Source organism: Eleutherodactylus coqui, chromosome 8 (genome assembly GCF_035609145.1).
Source record: "Eleutherodactylus coqui strain aEleCoq1 chromosome 8, aEleCoq1.hap1, whole genome shotgun sequence".
Taxonomy (NCBI): Eukaryota; Metazoa; Chordata; class Amphibia; order Anura; family Eleutherodactylidae; genus Eleutherodactylus; species Eleutherodactylus coqui.
The window spans coordinates 120,802,420-120,815,814 of record NC_089844.1 but is presented as its reverse complement, the minus strand read 5'-3'; positions in this window follow the sequence as shown (position 1 = coordinate 120,815,814).

Sequence of the window (13,395 nt, the reverse complement as noted above, 5' to 3'; positions counted from 1 at the left end):
GATACGGGTGGGCATGACGGCTCTAGTACTCTGTTGTACCGCCTCTAGCTTGGATACAAGATGTGATACCGGCAGACATGGAGGATCTAGAACCCTGTTTTACCACCTCTAGCTTGGATACAAGATGTGATATGGGTGGGTATGGAGGCTCTGGTACCCTGTTGTACTACCTCTAGCTTGGATACAGGATGTGATATGGGCGGGCATGGAGAACTACAGGAGACCTTTCCTGTAACTGAGCCTCTAGATTATTCAAACTCGTAGGCTTACAAAGTTTGCATCCCGGATAGTCGCATACATGTTCCATTGGTGATAAATCTGGTGACTGGATGGCTATGGAAGTGTGGCAATGTTGTGGGGACATTCCTGTGACCCCCATGTGTGTGCGGCCGAGCATTGTCCTGGTGGAAAATACCTCTTGGAAGCCGCCATGAGAGGAACACATGTGGCTGCAGGATGTCCTGAACATATCACTGAGCTGTCATTGTCCCTCGCACCACTACTAGGGGTGACCAACAGTCGTATGTGATGGTCCTCCACAGCAAAGGCATCCTGCACCCAGTCGCCTTGTTTGCCTGCTCTCATGTATCCAACACCCCTCAACAGTCTGGAAAGAGCGGCCCAGATGATGGACAATTCGTTGATACGACAGTCCAGCTTTTCATATCCCAATAATGCATCCCTCTCAGACTCTGGTAACAGGGTAAATCTCTTCTCTGCATCGTAGAGACGTCTAGAAGAGTGATTACATGTAACTGTCGTCCCGTGTAAACATGGGACCCAACAAGGCAACTGAGCGAGAATCACCCATTTATTGGACTCGCATGATTTTTAGCTCAGAAAAAAACAATCAACTATCAGGCCGTGTAAACTGGCAGGCATTCATCTATAAATGACTGCCTGCTTACACTGAATGAAGGTGGGCAGCCAGAAGAGATCTCCAGAACGCTCCACATTCATTCAGTGAACAATCATCACTCCTGTGTGAAAGCACAAGAGTGATAAACTTAAGCGCCCAACAGTCATCCCATGTAAAGGGAACCAAAAAGTCCATGTACATAGCATTGCACATAACCTGTATGGGGACAGAAAGCACATACAGAATGGGAGGAATTGAGCTAAGCAGCACATATGAAAAAAAAGACTTGGGTATACTAATAGATCATAGACTGAACATGAGTCAACAATGTGATGCAGCAGCCAAAAAGGCAAACACAATTCTGGGATGTATTAAAGGGGTTGTCCCGAGAAAGCAAGTGGGGGTAAGCACTTCTGTATGGCCATATTAATGCACTTTGTAATATACATCGTGCATTAAATATGAGCCATACAGAAGTTATTCACTTACCTGCTCCGTTGCTGGCATCCCCGTCTCCATGGTGCCGTCTAATTTCAGCGTCTAATCTCCCGATTAGACGCGCTTGTGCAGAAGGGTCTTCTCCCTTCTCTTGGGTCTCGGCACGAGCGACGTTCTGGCTCCGCCCCTTCTACGCGTCATCACGTAGCTCCGCCCCGTCACGTGTGCCGATTCCAGCCAATCAGGAGGCTGGAATCTGCAATGGACCGCACAGAGCCCACGGTGCACCATGGGAGAAGACCCGCGGTGCATCGTGGGTGAAGATCCCGGCGGCCATCTTGGTAAGGTAAGTAAGAAGTCGCCGCAGAGCAGGGGTTCGGGTAAGTACTAAACTATTTTTTTTTTTACCCATCCCTTGTGTTTGCCTCGCGCCGAACGGGGGGCCTATTGAAAAAAAAAAAAAAAAAAGCCGTTTCGGCGCGGGACAACCCCTTTAAGAGAAGCATAGAGTCTAGATCACATGAGGTAATTATCCCCCTCTACTCTTCCTTCATCAGACCTCATCTTGAATACTGTGTCCAGTTCTGGGCACCGCACTTTAAAAAAGACATAGACAAACTGGTGTAAGTTCAGAGAAGAGTTACCAAGATGGTGAGCGGTCTGCAAATCATGTCCTATGGGGATTGGTTAAAGGATCTGAGAATGTTTAGCTTGCAAAAAAAGGCTGAGAGGAGACTTAATAGCTGTCTACAAATATCTGAAGGGCTGTCACAGTGCAGAGGGATCAGCCCTACTCTCATCTGCACAAGTAAAGACTAGAAGCAATGGGATGAAACGGAAAGGGAGGACATACAGGATAGATATTAGATGGTGAGGGTGATAAATGAGTGGAACAGGTTGCCACGGGAGGTGGTGAGTTCTCCTTCAATGGAAGTCTTCAAACAAAGTCTGGATAAATATCCGTCTGGGATGATTTAGTATTCCTGCATTGAGCAGGGGGTTGGACACGATGACCCTGGAGGTCCCTTCCAACTCTACCATTCTATGATTCTATGCTAGTGACTGGAGGCTGAGTGGGTCGGGGATCATTACGGCATGCGTGCCTCCATTCACAGTAAACAGGCAGTCGTTCATAAGTGATACTGCCTGTTTACACTGATTCATCATTTGGTTTTCTGCATGCAGAAGGCTAGTCAATAGCCGAAACGCGTTGCATGTTTTAATAAATCTTCTTTGAGGACACCATCGGGACTGGACCACTGTTCTTCCACTACCTAGCGACCTATATATATACAACGTTGGCTTGGACTAGGGGTGCACTCATCAGAGGCACACCTGTAAAGTCCTACATTATTCCTACTGGAAGTTTTTTGTTCACTGGAGCGCTGGGCCTTTTTTATAGCTCATGTACTGTATCTTTCCCCTTCCGATATACATGTATATTCGCAGTTCCCATATGACGCTTTCCTAGATGCGGATGTCGTAAGGATCAGTGATCCCTGGACTACCCACAATATACTACCATTTGGATGCACCTGAGCTCCCTGTCCCCAAGGGAGACTCCGGTACACTAGGAATTGGATTCCTATACAGAATAATTCACGGCCTACCTGGATCTTTGACATACCGGTTTTCCCTAGGGAAACCCAGGTATGTCAGGGTGAGTTAATAACAATTTATTCCCCCTACCAGTACATCTTTAATACATCTCCCTACTCTGGAGCGCTGTCTTCTGATTTTCTTTCCCATACTAGTTCCACTCAAGGACGAGTTTCTGCATAGAAAAATAGTTACTTTTGTGTCGCTGCGTTCAAAGAGCCACAAGTTTTTGTATATTTCCAATGATGCAACCATAAGTCGGTTTGTGATTTTGTGGGACCTATCATTTCAACTATACATTTGAAGTAATTCCACCGCTGTTTTTTGTGGCGTTCCTTTTTTGACATCGTTCCACCATGCAGTTTAAATAACATGTTACATTAATTATGGGTCAGTAGAGTTACAACAATACTATCTACATGTATTCGGCCAAGTAAAAGCATTTTTTATGCGGAAAATGGCTTTATTCTGTTTTATGTGAATTTTTTTTTCTTAATTAACTTTATTACATTTTATATATTTTTTAGATCCCACTGGGGTGCTTCACAATGCAATGCTCCAATAGCTGACATAAAGCTTTGGTAAGCTGCGTAAAAAACTGTCGCAGCCTACCGCTGCATTTACACGGCTAATTCTATCGTATGAGTTTTGTGCATTGCGAGATAGAAATAGAACCTATTATTTGCAATAGTTGTATTTACATGTGCGATTTTTCTCTTGTAACATGTCTTATTTTTGGGTGATATCGCCCATTAATTCCTATCAAGGCAAAAATTGCATTGCGTGTGCAAGTGCAATGCAAGTTTTACCATTACAAGTACTGAAGCAACATGCAAGTTTTTTTCTCACACATATAAAGTTCACATTTATAGCAATGCGATGCATTTTTCTTGCAAACTACATTTCACTTGCAGAAAAATTGCATGTTTGCAAGCTTCATATTGAACTCACCCATGTGCTTACAGCCTGAGGGCTCCTTCACACGGGCGCTACGATTTACGGCCACAGTGCGGCCGAAAATCACATGAACGAGAGGCAGCCATGACCAAGTCACGGCTGCATCTTCCATTTTAACGCCCTCCCACCTCCCTTTTCCAGCAGCTCTCATAGGCTCCTATAGGAGTCTATGGGACCAACCGGCGTATTCCGGCCGGAAGATAGGCCCAGACCTATCTTTTCCCGCCAGTGTAAAAGTGGTCAGCCGGAATGCACTGGAAAATCGCCCATTTGAACAGATGCATTGGAATTCAACGTATCAGATGGCCGCGATTTTCGGCCAGCGTTTTATCACGGCAAAATTGCCGCAATAAAACGCTCGTGTGAAGACAGCCTAATAGACATACAGCCATGGCAGGCCTGGAGCCTTTGTTAATTGCCTGACTGCCATAGTAACCCATTGGTATCTCATGAATGCGTCGCAGGGGGGCCAATGAGGAGATAGAGGGAGCACCCTCGTTCTACCTAACCGTCTAGATGCCACAGTCGCTAGTGAATTAGATGTCTGCTGTTGCAGCAGGATTCTGCTGTGATCACACAGCACAGCTCATATGTCTGTGTGATCATAATGACATACATGTATGGCATTCTGCTGCAACTATAACCCACAGATAGTACCAATTAAAAGTTTTAGAACACCTCAATTTCTCCATTTTCAATTGACATTTATACAGTTTAATTCTCAAATGTACTTTGAAATGAAAGTGTAGAACAAATAAACTAAGATGAATAAAAGTAGTGGATTAACTGTGTTTTACCAAATAAATCTAGATTTTTAATTCTCGAAAGTCGCCCCTTCTAGCTGAAATAACAGCTTTACACCATTGAGCTGTAAAGTTCAGATATTGTACAGTTGCGTACAGGTATTGTTCAGAAATTTCTTCCCACCATTGTTGCAGAAGTTCCCACAAATGTGCTGCACTTATAGGTTGCTTTGCTTTCACCCTTCTGTCCAGTTCATTCCAAACAAACTCAATGTCTGGAGACTGTGCAGGCCGTTCCATTCTTTGAAGCCTATCGGTTTCTTCTTGTTTTCTGAAAGAGACCCAATCACCTACTTTAGACTAATAAGATAAGCTTATGGGCTAGTAGAATTTTATACCATTCCTTTAAAACAAGTAGAACACCTCTGCTCTTTAGCAACATTTTTTGTAGTTCTACAGCTGTTTCCTGGAGCAGGTCTGTGCTTGAGTGTTGTGTTCTCCTGGCAAAATTTATGACATTGCTTCTAAAACAAGCAGTACACCCATTGTCTTTCCTGGTGCAATTTTTGATTTTGGAGATCCTTTGTGGGCCTTCTTTTGTTTCATTGATTCCCCTGTGCTGCAATTGACTCCTAAACCATTGTATACTATTTTTACCAATTTTTGGGAGGAGCATAGTGTTCCCCAGATGTGTGGCTGCATTCCTATGCAATTTGGGGGTGGGGGGTGGATGGTTGGCTCCATTGGGGACCTCCTAGAGGGCAAATTAGTGCACCTGATTTTTACTCCCATTGACTTTAATGGGAGTTGGAATCGACTATCCCGATACGGGAACAAACAGATTATTCCACTAATTGGGCATCACGACTTTTCATGTACTAATATAAAGACATATATTAACTTTTCTTTTCACTTGTGTAAGTTCTGCGTATAGCCTAATCCATGTACATTTATAGTCAATGGCCCTTTAAGTAAGTGATCTTCAAGGCAAATAAAATGAATTAGGATATTTAATAGAATCTGGCACAAGTCAAATGTGTAGAATAGCGTTACAACACAGAGTCCTTGTTCTGTATGAGGTAGCAAAGCTTTATATAAAGTGCACTGCTTTGTATAGATGTCATCCGCCTAGATATAATGATTATGGCATTTATACAGTGAGATGTGCTAGTACATCATTAAACGTGGAATGGGAAAATTGTGCAGATTTCTCTCAACCATGGGCAGGCTCGGACTGAATCTGCTGGTAGGCCTCTGAGCATTGTGCCCACCCCGAAGCTGTACATGGCACAGGACACTCATTGCACTACATACAGATGTACAGCAGAAGCATACAATCAACCCATATGCCCATACAATCAACGGGGTATTTTATTTAACAAACTACATAGTTTATTATTATATAGACCCACAGGCTGGTGAAGTGCACATGTAGAGCAGCGGCAGGCTGGTGGCATGGACATTGAAGCGCGGTGGCAGGTTGGTGGAGAGAATATTGAAGCGCAGCGGCAGGTTGATGGAGTGGACATTTAGGTGCAGCGGCAAGCCGACAAGTATTCTCCCTTCCTGGGTCATACCTGCCCTCCTCATCATCAATCATCTTGCACATTTTTGCCGAAGCATGTATCCCCAACTCACAGAGCCAAGAGGGCCCCTAGTCCATCATGACAAGGCCCAAGCTGCAGAATTTACTGTGGATTCTGGTGCAAATCTGCAGCAAATTTCAGCCTTTCAATTTGAATTCAATCGAAAGGGTGAAATCTGCTGCAGACCTGCACCAATATCTGCGACATGTGAACACATCCTTTGGATAAGTTCACACACAGAGGCCAAAGCGCAGCTGCAATGAAGCTGAGAAACAGCGCCGACATGCGGCTTTACTGCAAATTGACACTTTTTTCAAATTGTGTGTTAATGGCCACATAGTTTTGTGGGTAAATCTACTTGCCAGCAGAGAATTCAGACATGCTGTGGCTTGTACCAGAGGTGTAAATAGAAGCTTCTGGGCCCCAATGGAAAATCTGTAACAGGGCCCCCAAATATAATGCATTATTCATAGTACTGGGCTCCCTGTATAGAGACGAGAGGCCTTATGGGCCCCATAAGGCTCCTGGGCCCGGGTGTAACTACATCTTCTGCATCCCCTACAGTTACGCCATTAGCCCCTACATGTGCAGGGCCCCATATCCCAAAACCTTACAGAAAGGCGAAAAGGACATTTAAACAACTTTTTTTTCCCATTAAGCAACACCCCTAACCATGCCTAGACCCTGTGCATCCACACCAAATCATGGGTTCCTTATGTAATATATAAGAGTAAGCCCACACAGGGCAGAATGGCTGCAGATTGTATTTGGGCAGCGTTACAGTACCTGATAAGTGAACAACATTTCAGAAATCTCATCTAGATGCTGTGAACTTTTTCCTTGTGGAAATTGACATACGGGGCAGATTTTAAAATCTGCAGCGTGTCAATTTTTTTAGCAGATTTTTACTGCAAATTTAACTCTTTTCATTGTAATAGGGTTAAAATATGTGGTGAATCTCTGCCAAAATTCATGTTTCACAAGTGGATTGTGTTGTAAATTTGTCTTGTAACTTCAATTGTAAGCCTATTTTCTAGAGATGAGCGAGCGTACTCGGTTCGGGTGTTTTTGCACTCGAGCACCGCTTTTTCCGAGTAACTGACTACTCGGACGAAAAGATTCGGGGGGCGGCGTGGTGGAGCGGGGGGTAGCAGTGGGGAACAGGGGGAAGCTCTCTCTCCCCCCCTTCCCACTCCCCTCTGCAACCCCCCGCTCCCCCCCGGCGCCCCCCGAATCTTTTCGTCCGAGTAGTCAGTTACTCGGAAAAAGCGGTGCTCGAGTGCAAAAACACCCGAACCGAGTACGCTCACTCATCTCTACTCTTTTCTCTTAACACTTTTACTTTCAGCACCAGTTTCATCTCAGGTTTCTGTTTTCTATGCAGAAAACAGCACAGGATGAAGACCTGGACGGAGGCTCCAGGGACTGTGTTTTTTTTTATCCTGCTACAATGACTGACAGAGACGGAAAATATGCAATACCAAAAGGTCTCCTTTTCTAACATAGAACACTATGGTTCCATCCAGCTTTCTGCCCCGGTAGAGTTTTCCGCAAAGAAAATGGAAACCCAAGACAGAAGTAAAAGCACAATGTGAAAGTAGCCTAGCACCATGTGCGTGCAGTGCCGATTCTCCACCCCAACTCAGGATGACTGAGTCAGGACACTTCAGGATGGAGCAGAAGCACTAACTGCCCCTGCCTTACTCAAGACCGCAACAATGTAGGAGGAGGGCAAGGCAGATTTATAGAAGCATAGCTGTGATGAGGAGAGGATCGGGAGTATTGGGCAATTAGCAGACTGCCCAGGATAGCAGCCGAAAACCAGAACTGTCACACTGCATAGTTGTGAGACACTTACTCAAAGCACATACATGCTCATAGCATACACTCACATTGTGTGCAGGGCTCAACTTCTGGAGATCTCAGTCTGGAGTCTACCCAAGGGCATAGCTAGGGGGACAGGTGGGACATGTGCCCCAAGCGCAATGAGTAGGGAGTGGCACCAGACCAGCCTACAAAGGAAGAATCAAGACCTTTAATATAATGATCATTTGCATGTATAGGAGAATTTGAAGGCCTTTGATGATGTCATGAGCATGCAATCAGTCACTTGAGTAAGAAGAGTCAGACCCCAGGCTGTGCTGCTATCCAGGGAATTTATTTTACAGTACAGGAAATGAAGAGACTCATGAGCAGGTAAGTGAGATCTATCCCTGTGTAGGGCACATAGGAGAACACTATCACTGTGGAGGGGGCATGAGTCTTGGGGTTTGTGCCGTTGATCTCTTAAGACCCTAGTAACACCACTGGCTGTTGGTGCTGCACCAATGGGTCACTTAAGACCGTGTTCACATGCTATCTTTCACTGTGGATTTGAAGTGGAATCTGGGCCAATTCCACATCTTAAGTCTCTCACCAGTTTTTTTTTTTCGTGCAAGAAATTTTTATAAAATTTTCCAACATGCAAAATAATATAGCATCCATAAAAGAAATTGGGATAAAAGGGGATAAGACTTGGTAATTGTGAGCATTATTAATAATAATAATAATCTTTATTTGTATAGCGCCATCATATTCCGCAGCGCTTGCATTACTTATCATTATAATTTTTGCAGTAATCAAGGGTATGACACAACAAGACAAACTTCCCAAGGAGCATCATATTTGGCAGACAGACAAATGGGCACCACCAGACTTGAACACAGACCAAGGAGGACCACATTCAGGAAAGAACACAAGGGGGTGGATTAGGAGAGGAGAGAGTGAAGGCCCGAGTCCGAGCCCACTCTTTTTCCGCACCCCCCCCCCCCCCCCGCCACTCTTCTCCACCTCAAGGGGAGCCCGACTCCAGCCACCTTCCAAGATTGTCTGAGGACCTGAAAGCAACCCATGCCTGCCAAGCACAATACTGTTTTTTCCCAGGCCTCCGGCTCCTCCACCCCCAGCTCCTCAAAGTGCATAAGTGTGTGGAGCTCTTCCACCCACGTTATCCAAGTCAGAACGCCACAGCCTCAGGATAATCTTCTTGACTGCAATAACAAAGAATGGATGTAGATTATTTTTTGTTGATCTCAATGAGCCGGGGAACATAGATAGAAGAGCCATTTCTGGGGACAGAGTCACCTTCGTATAGCTAATATGGGGTTATATAAATCCACCACCTCCTTCCAAAGGCTCGACACCAGAGGGCAGCCCCACCAGATATGCGTCATAGTACCTCTGCTGCCATTACATTTCCAGCAGGTAGCGGGAACCTGGGGGAACATCCTCTGAAGCCGATCTGGAGTTCTGTACCATCTAGACAATATTCTGAAATTCAGGTTTTGGACCCTACCCACCGAGGAGAGCTTGTGAGTCAGGAGCCATGCTCTGTTCCAGTCCTTGGGGGGAAAGCTCCTGCCCAATTCCCTCTCCCAGGTCCCCATATAAATAGGGTCCTTGCTCTCCTTCTCCCGAGACAACAGCAAGCCGTAGAGTCTGATAATCATATGTCGGGGAAGTGAGGGGGTAAGGCACAATCGCTCAAACTCTGTGGGAGGCCAACCTCATTCACCCATGGCATCAGTGAGTAAACAAAACCTCGCAACTGGAAATATTGCAACCCCATTCCCGGTTGAACCTCGCTGTCACCCAGGATCTTCTGCATCGACTTCAGGCCTGATTGTGACACAACGTCACCTAATCTTGGGATTGGGTTATCCAGAAGTGCCGATATAGATGAGCCTCTGAAAGTAGCTTCGAACTGACCGTTGAAGTCTAGAGGCGTGAATGGGTCCGGAACCCTCACTAGGCCACTAGGAACTGCAAAGCGTACCCAATTTTTAATAAGTTTGACACAGAATTGGGATTCAATAAGGGCTTTAATCTGTTTAGGAGGAACCCAGAAGGCAGTCTGAACATACCCTGCCACCCCCTCAAGCTCTGTCTCCACCCAGGCCTGCCAAGTACAATACTGTTTTTTTTTCCCAGGCCTCCAGCTCCTCAAAGTGCATAAGTGTGTGGAGCTCTTCCACCCACAATATCCGGTTCGGAACGCCACAGCCTCAGGCTAATCCTCCTGACTGCAATAACAAAGAATCAGAGTAGATTTTTTTTCGTTGCCCTCAGTGAGCCAGGGAACATAGATAGAAGAGCCAATTCCGGGGATGGCGTTACCCTCGTATAACTAATATGGGGTTATATAACTCCACCACCTCCTTCCAAAGGCTCGACACCAGAGGGCAGCCCCACCAGATATGCATCATAGTACCTCTGCCATTACATTTCCAGCAGGTAGCGGAAACCTGGGGGAACATCCTCTGAAGCCGATCTGGAGTTCTGTACCATCTAGACAATATTCTGAAAATCAGGTTTTGGACCCTACCCACCGAGGAGAGCTTGTGAGTCAGGAGCCATACTCTGTTCCAGTCCTTGGGGGAGAAGCTCCTGTCCAATTCCCTCTCCCAGGTCCCCACATAAATAGGGTCCTTGCTCTCCTTCTCCCGAGACAACAGGAAGCCGTAGAATCTGGAAATCATATGTCTGGGAAGTGAGGGTGTAAGGCACAATCGCTCAAACTCTGTGGGAGGCCAACCTCATTCACCCATGGCATCAGTGAGTAAACAAAACCTCGCAACTGGAAATATTGCAACAACATTCCCGGTTGAACCTCGCTGTCACCCAGGATTTTCTGCATCGACTTCACACCTGATTATGTCGATATAGATGAGCCTCTGAAAGTAGCCTCGAACTGAGGGTTGAAGACTAGAGGCATAAGTGGGCCCAGAACCCTCACTAGGCCCCTAGGAACTGCACAGCTTACCCAGTTTTTAATAAGTTGGACACAGAATGGGGAGTCAATAGGTAGGGCTTTATTCTGTGTAGGAGGAACCCAGAAGGCAGTCTGAACATACCCTACCACCCCCTCAAGCTCTGCCTCCACCCAAAGCTTTGATGATTTATGTTTTAGAAGATCCAGCACACAGTTGGAGATACTGGCCCTGTAGTAAAGAGAAAAGTCGGGGAGACCCAAGCCAGCTCTGTCTTTTCTTCTTGTGAGGAGCGAGAAATGCATACATGATCTGTGCCCTCTCCACACAAACGCTGAGATTAGGGATCTAAATCTTTTCAAGTAGGGTCTTGGAAGCCTGATCGGGATAATTTGACGTAGGTAGAGGAATATAGGCAACGAGTCCATTTTGACCACATTGACCCTTGCACTCCAAGATAGGAAGAGTGGACCCCACTTTCTCAGCTCTTCCTCTAGTCCCACCGCGAAGGGGAGAAAATTGAGTCTAAATGTCTGAGAGGCATCTGCTGGGAGATAGATACTTTACACTTGCGGAGCGCCAACAAACAGGGAATGGCCTCTCCAGGTGTGACACCTCGGCCTGCGAGAGAGTGATATTTAAGACCTCGGATTTTTGGGCATTGGCCTTATAATTGCTGACCCTACTGAATCTCTCAAACTTCTCGAGGAGGACCGGCAGACCAATTTAAGGGTTGGACAAATAGAGTAGCAGGTCGTCTATGAAGAGAGCCATTTTGTGCTCCCGATTCCCAATTTGGATTTCCTTAATAGAACCGTTACTGCGAATAGCATTGCCAGTGCCTGTATAACCAGAACATATAGAAATGGGGAAAGCAGGCACCCTTGTCTCGTTCTGTGTCATACCTGGAAAGCCCCAGAAAGTGCCCCGTTGACCCGCACTTTAGCGGATGGATCATAGTATAGTGCTAGTATCCATTGTATCATCCGTACCCCAAACCTATGCTGTCTTATGTGGCAGAGAGGAAGAGCCAGCTCACTCGATCAAATGCTTTTTCGGCGTCAATCGCCAGCAGACACAAGCTGGTTCTCAAGCGCTTAGCCCTGTCCATAAGTGACAGCGTCTTGATAGTGTTGTCCCTTGCCTCTCTGCCAGGGATGAAGCCCACCTGCTCCCCATGAATCAGCCATGGTATAATATTTTGAAATCTGTTGGCTATGAGCTTGGTAAACATTTTAATATCTAAATTGATCAATGAGATAAGTCTAAAATTCCCGCAGACTGAGGTGTCCGTGCCCGGGTTGAGAATCACTGTGATATGGCCCTGTAATGCCTGTGGGGGAAAAGGTTGGCCCTGACTAATTGCGTTAAACACCACCAACATGAGAGGGGACAGTTCTTTCTTAAATAGCTTGAAGAACCTAGCCTTGAACCCGTTTGGTCCGGAGCTCTTGCCCACTTTCAGTTTTTGAACTACCTCGGACAGTTCCTGAGATGTGAAATCTAGTTCCAGATCTTCCCTCTCCATGTCCATTTCTGAGGAGTGTTGTCGGCAAGATAGGCCTTCATCTCTGACTCATTGCCTGGGCCCTGTGTTGTGGCTCCAGAGTCAATATTATACAATTTACTGTAAAAGACCTTGAATTCCTCTAAACTATCCTCCGTTGAGTGCACCACATGCCCCCGGCACGAGTGAACTTTAGGGATATGTGTCAGTGGAGTCCTAGGATGTAAGGTTCTAGCAAGCCAGCTGCCACATTTATTGCCAAACTCGAATGAGCCTCTCCTAAGTTTATCTCTGTATGTCAAAGATCTCTGATTGAGAATAGTCAGAATCTGCTGTCGGAGAGAAGAGATTTGGGCCTTAAGGGTGTCAGATTGCTGGCTCTTATTAGCCGTCTCCTTAATGGTGAGTTCTGATAAGAGGGCGGTCAGAGTCATTGACCTTTCCTTTTTAAGTCACGTTCCGTGTGATATCAATACACACATTTTAGGGTTTTCTCTCACCAGTTTTAACGGGAATCTGTACTGTAGTGTATAATGGCATGGATTTTTTTCCCCGTGGTATTGAAAGTCATGTGTGGAAGAAAAAGAAGTGACTTCAAGGGGTTTTGTCATTAGGAAAAAAAATCAACTTACCTATTCCTCCCCATGTAGCCTTCTTCAATCATCTTCTCCTCACCAATCTGCTCCTGGCTCCTACAGTCCCCCGGGTCACCTCACCTCCAGCCCGCCGGCCGGATCTCCTCCCTATATTGGAGCATCCATCTTCGACAGTCTCCTAGCGACAGGTCACTGTACGTTATGTCACTGGTGCCTAGCAGGGAATGCTGGGATATTGCAGAGACTGCACATGCGCGTTGCCTCCCCGCGAGTGTTCATATACTATTGTCGCGAGACAGCGCGCATGTGCAGTCTCTGCAATAGCGTGGCATAGGAGTTAGCATTCTCTGCTAGGCAGTGAG